Source organism: Talpa occidentalis, unplaced genomic scaffold (genome assembly GCF_014898055.3).
Source record: "Talpa occidentalis isolate TD23 unplaced genomic scaffold, MPIMG_talOcc4v2.1 talOcc4.10, whole genome shotgun sequence".
Lineage (NCBI taxonomy): Eukaryota > Metazoa > Chordata > Mammalia > Eulipotyphla > Talpidae > Talpa > Talpa occidentalis.
In genome coordinates, this window is record NW_023600993.1 from 51,328,037 (window position 1) to 51,334,278 (window position 6,242).

Genomic DNA, 6,242 nt, shown 5'->3' on the forward strand with positions numbered 1-6,242 from the left:
GACTGACTGACACACACTGCTGAGGGGAGCAGCGGGCGAGACAGGAGGGGTCTGCTCTCTCCATGTGGGTATCTCCCTGGCCGGGGATTGAACTCATGCTGCAGTGGCTGTGGACAGCTTCACAGGCTTCATCTTAACCCCTTGCGCAACCAGGGAGGCCCTAGTTATAATATTTCAATCAGGGATGCCAATAAAGAAGAAAGCCAACAATATATAATTACTTCAGTCAATGCAGCATTTTGGTAAGGTAGAAATATGGTACAGGCCAAGTTACTATCACAAGGAAAATACAAAATACAATAGTTTAATCAAGAAACAAGTATTTCCCTGTAAAGTCACATGAGGATTTGTGATGCTTATTTGGCTCTATTAACATTCCCACAAGGATTCATGGCTGATCCAGATATTGCCATTTTCCCGATTCTCAGCAAGTGACAATGAGGGAATGAGGAAAGAATGCATCCAATCAGAAAAAAAGATTAGACTCATTTAATTAAAATCTGAAATGAAATATGTCATAAAAATAAAAAAGATTGAGTCTATGAACAATTGCATGCCTAAAAATAAGATAATATAGAAATGAGTATTCATAAATACACAACCCACCAAGACTGAATCATGAAGAAATAGAAAATCTGAGCAGACCAATAATGAGTTAGAAGATAGAGTTTGTAATCAAAAACCTCCCGACAAAGAAAATCCCAGGAACAGATGGCTTCATGGGAGATGATTCTGCCAAACATTTAAACAATAATTAATTCTAATTCTCCCCCAAACTCTTCCAAATATGAAAGAAGGAGAAACACTTCCAAACTCATTCTATGAGATCTCTATTACCCTGATCTCAAATGAAATATTAGAAAACCAAATTCAGCAGCTCATTAAAAGAATTGTTCCACCATGAACAAGGGACTTATTCCTGGAAAGCAAGGCTAGCTCAACAACATATGAAAATCAGTTAATACAATACACTATGTTAACAAAATAAAGGACAAAAACCACATGAGCACTTCAATCAATGAAGAAGAAGCACTTGATAAGACTCAACACACTTTCATAATAAAAACAAATATATATGAATATAAGGAAACAACTTCAACATAATAAAGTCTTGTATGAAAAGGCCATTACTAACATCAATAGTGAAAGACAAAGTATTTCCTCTAGGATTAGACACAAAACAAGTATGTCTACTCAAGCCATTTCTAGTTAGTAAAGGAAGTCCTATCCAGAGAGATAAAGAAACAAAAGAAATAAAATGCATCAAAATTGGAAAATAAGTATTTCCAATTGACTGATAAAACTTATGAAAAGATACTTGATATCATCAATAATCAGAGAAACCCAAATCAAAACTATAATGACATATCACTTCACACCCATTAGGATAGTTGTTATTTAACACAACAACAACAAAATAAACAGAAAATAGCCCTCTCTTCTGCCATGCTGCCTAAAGCAATGGCAGGTCTCTGTTTAGTGTCATGGCTGCCTCCAGATCCCTTGAGAAGTCCAAGATTGTCAAAAAGAGGATCAAAAAGCTAATCCAAAATCAGTAGATGTATATGTCAAAACTGAGCATAAATGGCAGAAACCCAGATGCATTGATAATAGAGTGTATAGAAGGCTCAGTGGCCAGATCTTGATGCCCTACACTGAAGATGGCAACAGGAAGAAAATAAAGCACATTCTGCCCAGGGGCTTCCACAAGTTCCTGGTGCCCAATGCCAAGGAGCTGGAAGTGCTGCTGATGTGCGACAAACCATATGTGCTGAGGTCTCACAAGGTTTCCTCCAAGAACCTCAGAGCCACTGTGGAAAGAGTGGCACAGCTGGCTGTCCGAGTCACCAATCGCAATGCCAGGCTGTCCAGTGAAGAGAATGAATAGCCTGCTCAGCTTGTGTGTATTATGTTAATAAAACCATAAAACTGAAAAAGTAAATACATTATGAAAAAAAAAGAGCGTTGACCAAGTTGTGGAGAAATTGGAACCCTTTTGAACTGCTGGTGGGATTAATAAAATAGTGCAACTGCTATGAATAGCAGTATGCTAGTGCCTCAAAATATTAAAAATAAAAATACCACATGATCCAGCAATCTGGATATATTGGGTATATATTCAAGCAAATTGTAGGAAGGGTTTTGTGAAGATATTTTCACACCCATTGCATAGCAGTGCTACTCACAATATCCAAGAGGTGGACGCAGCCCTAATGTCCATAAATAGATAAATGGATAAACAAAGTGTGGTATCTACATATAATAGAATATTATCCAGCTTTTAAAAGAAACAAAATTCTGTCATATTCAGCTTCATTCATAATAAACCTTGAGGACATTATGATATGTAAAAGAAGCCTGTCACAAAAAGACAAATAGGATTTCACTTACATGAAGTACCTAGAGTGTCAAATTCATAGAGACAGGAAGTATAATGGGCCTAGGGAAAAGGAGAACCAGTCATTATTTAATGAATATAGAATTTCAGTTTTGCAAAATGAAAAAACGCTGGAAATTGGTTGCACAAAAAAATGTGCAATTAATACTACTGAATTGAATACATAAAACTATTTAAGATGATAAATTTCATGTCATGCAGTTTTTAAATTTTTATTATTTTGTTAAAGATTTATTTCATTTATTTATACATACAAGAGCTGGGCTGTAGGCTAGAGATGCGGGGTGGGGGGTAAGAAGATTTATCAGAGACAGAGTGGGGAGCAGAACAGGCAGATTGACTGAAATACACTGCTGAGGGGAGCAGCCAGTGAGTCAGGAGAGGTCTGCTGCAACCCTGGCACAGGGTTACCTCCCTGGCCTGGGATGGAACTCATCCTGCAGTGGCTGTGGATAGCTTCTTAGTACTGAGACTTAACCCCTTGCGCCACGAAGGGGACCCTAAATTTTTTTTAAAGCTATGAAAGGGGGGAAATCATAGTATATTTTCACAACCACTGTATCAACAAAATCTTACTCAAACATTTTCTGACCAATCTTTTGAAAATCCCCCCACTCAATCCACTCATAGTCATGATATTTGGATATGTGTGTGTCTGTGTAAAATTAAAGTTTTACATTAAAGTTTTAATTAAAGTTTCACTCAAAATCTTTAAAAAGGGAAGAATGGATACAAGGGGATAGTTAACAAGGCATAGTAACACTTCACTCATTTCTTATTTTTTGTGTACCCCCTCCAGGTTTGACATGGTGCCAGGCACTAGGGCTACAACAGGGGACACACCATAGGCCTGCACTGTAAGTATACAGTTAACTATGTGACAGACAATTCCAGTTCAGGGTGATAGTGAAATTCAGCGAAGTACAAGAGCTGTGGAATCAAATGAAAGTATTACCAACCCAGGTCTCCCTTGTGGCGCAGGGGTTAAGTCTCAGGGCTGTCAAGCTATCGCCAGCCACTGAGGCCTGAGTTCAATTCCTGGCCAGGGAGCTGACCCACATGGCACAGCAGACCTCTCCTGTCTCCCCTTTGTTCTCCTCATCAGTGTATTTCAGTATATCCACCTGTTCTCCCTACTCTGTCTCTGGTGAATCCTCTTACCCCCAGCACCTCTGGCCTACACTCCACTTCTTGTATGCATAAATAAATAAAATAAATCTTTTTTAAAAAATTAAAAAAAAAAGAAAGAATTACCAACCCCAGGTGTGTGAGAGAGGGTTGGTCAGGAAACACTTCCTGGAGGAGGTGCTGACTAAGCCACTGCATGAGAGAGAAGCAGGAATTTGCCAGGTGAGGACAAGCAAGGGCATTCTATGTAAATGTCTGGAAGCAAGAAATTGCATGTTTTCTGCAGGGCTGGGAATAGTTCAAAATATCTAAAGTCTAGAGTGAAAGTTGGAACACTTTGAGAAATATCTATTGAAAGGGGTCTGATCATAAAAGGACTTTCACTATGCCAACGAATTTGTAGCAATTCCTAGGATTAGTGGATGTGTCTGCCTAGGAATATGCTACCCTAAACCATGATACATCAAGCAGCATGCTATAAACTTGACATTTGTCATCACATTTTATCCTTCCCACTACAATTCAAGGAGGTAACTGCTATCTTCTTTGTTTTACTGAAGGTAGGCATAATGGACAGGTAGCCTGCCAAAGGTCACACAGCAACTAATAAGTAAGAGAACCAAGATATGAACCCCAATTTTTCTGAATCCAAAGTCTACTATATTAACCACTCACAACAGCAATAGCAGGAGCAGCCTAAGGCTTGGCAGTTTGGAGTGAGGCAGCTAGAATTTGAGTCCTGACTCCAAGTAGTATTTATTAGCTGTGTGACCTTGACCAAATTATTCTTTGAGTTTCCAGTTTTTTCTACGTGGTGAGTTTGAGTCAGGGAAATACAGGGGCTATGAGATATCTGTTTTTCAAATGAATTTAAAAAACTGGGAATGATAGTAATAATAGCTAACACATAATAAACATAAAAATATTGTTATAATTGGGGCCTCCCTGGTGGCACAGGCAGTTGAGAGCTGTGCTGTGAAGCTGTCTACAGCTTCTGCAGCACTGGTTTGATCCCAGCCAGCCAGTGAGGGTCCCACATGGCGCAGCAGACCTCTCCTCTCTCTCCCGCTGCTCCCCTCAGCAGTGTATTTCATCAGTCTGCCTGTTCTCCTCCCCGTTCTGTCTCTGGTGAATCCTCTCACCGTCCTGCACATCTGGTCTGTACCCCAGTTCTTGTATAAATAAATCTTTAAAAAAATTATTGTTATAATTATTTTATACTTCTCTCCAATCAAAATATTATCTTACAGAAAAGCTGTTAGAAAGAAAAAGGCAAGGCGATGAAAAAATTAAAAAAAGAAAAAGAAAGGCAAAAGTTTTATAAACGATATAGAAACAGTGCTCTGATAGAGCATCGGTGGTCTTGGTTCCATCACTAATTTGTTGACCAATCACCTGAGGTCTAGATTCAACTTCTCCTAAATGGGGTGACCTATACCTGAGCAGTCACAACCACAGGATTACAATGAAGATCAGGAATGATAATGAATGACTAAGTACTGTAAAAGTATGAAGTACTATACATATGCCTCATATAGTTATTAAAGCATCACATGGATTCAGTCACTTGACATATTTTAAAGAAATGTATACTATACTCTTGGCACCGTGCTAAGGCTATGAAGGCTCTTAAACTCTAGCTGAAATATTATATACTTATTCATGATTACAGTTTTCTTGGAACTAACACCAGAACTTTTATCAGACCCTCCAAAGCATGCATGACCCAAAAAAGGTTAAGAAGCAGTCTGCCAGACACAAGAGAGAAAAAAAATAGCAATCCTCCCTAAGATAAGGAACATGACAAGAATGTCCATTCTCACTGCTTCTATTCAACATTGTGTGGGTGGTTCTAATCAGAGCAACCAAGCAAGAAAAGAAAGGCATCCAGATTGGTAAGGAGTAGATGACATTGTCTTACATATAGAAAAATCTTAAGGGGGTGGAGCGAACTATTAGAGCTTATAAATTCATCAAGTTGCAGGACACAAGCAGATAACTTGAATATATAAAAATCAGTCTTGTTTCTATATGTTACCAATAAATATCCAAAAATTAAATTAAGAAAACGATTCCATTTACATTAGCATCAAAAAGAATAAGACACTTAAGGAAAAATTTTAAAAAGAAGTACAATAATGCCCTGAAAACTACAAAATACTATTGATAACAATTAAAGAAGATCTATATGAATGAGATGATATCTCATGCTCATTGATTGGGAAGCTTAATATTGCTAAGATGACAATACTCTACAAATTTATCTACAGATTCATACAATTCCTATCAAAATCCCAGCTTCCCTTTTTACAGAATTTGACAAGTTAATCTTAATATTGAAATGTAAATGCAAGGGAGCCAAAATAGACAAAATAATTTTGAAAAAGAACAAAGATGGAAAACTCACATATTCCAAATTCAAAATTTATTGGTAGGCTAGAATAATCAAGACTATGTGGTATTGACATAAGTATAAACATACAGCTCAAGGGAAATAAGTTTCTATTATTATAGTTAAGTAATCTTTAATATGGGTGTTAAGACAATTCAACAAAGAGTAGTCTTTTCAACAAATGGTTCTGGGAAAACTAGATATCCTATGACGAAGAATGAATTTGTGCCTTTATCATATGTCATATACAAAAAATTGATGCAATATGAATCAAAGATCTAAACATAAGAATTAAAACTAGGAAACTCTTAAAAGAAAACATAG

General features: G+C 37.3%; 1 pseudogene; it reads left to right on the top strand.

Moving 5' to 3' along the window:
• Nucleotides 1–1,484: 1,484 nt before the first annotated feature.
• Nucleotides 1,485–1,888, top strand: LOC119230974 (60S ribosomal protein L32-like; annotated as a pseudogene).
• The last annotated feature ends 4,354 nt before the right edge of the window (nucleotides 1,889–6,242 follow it).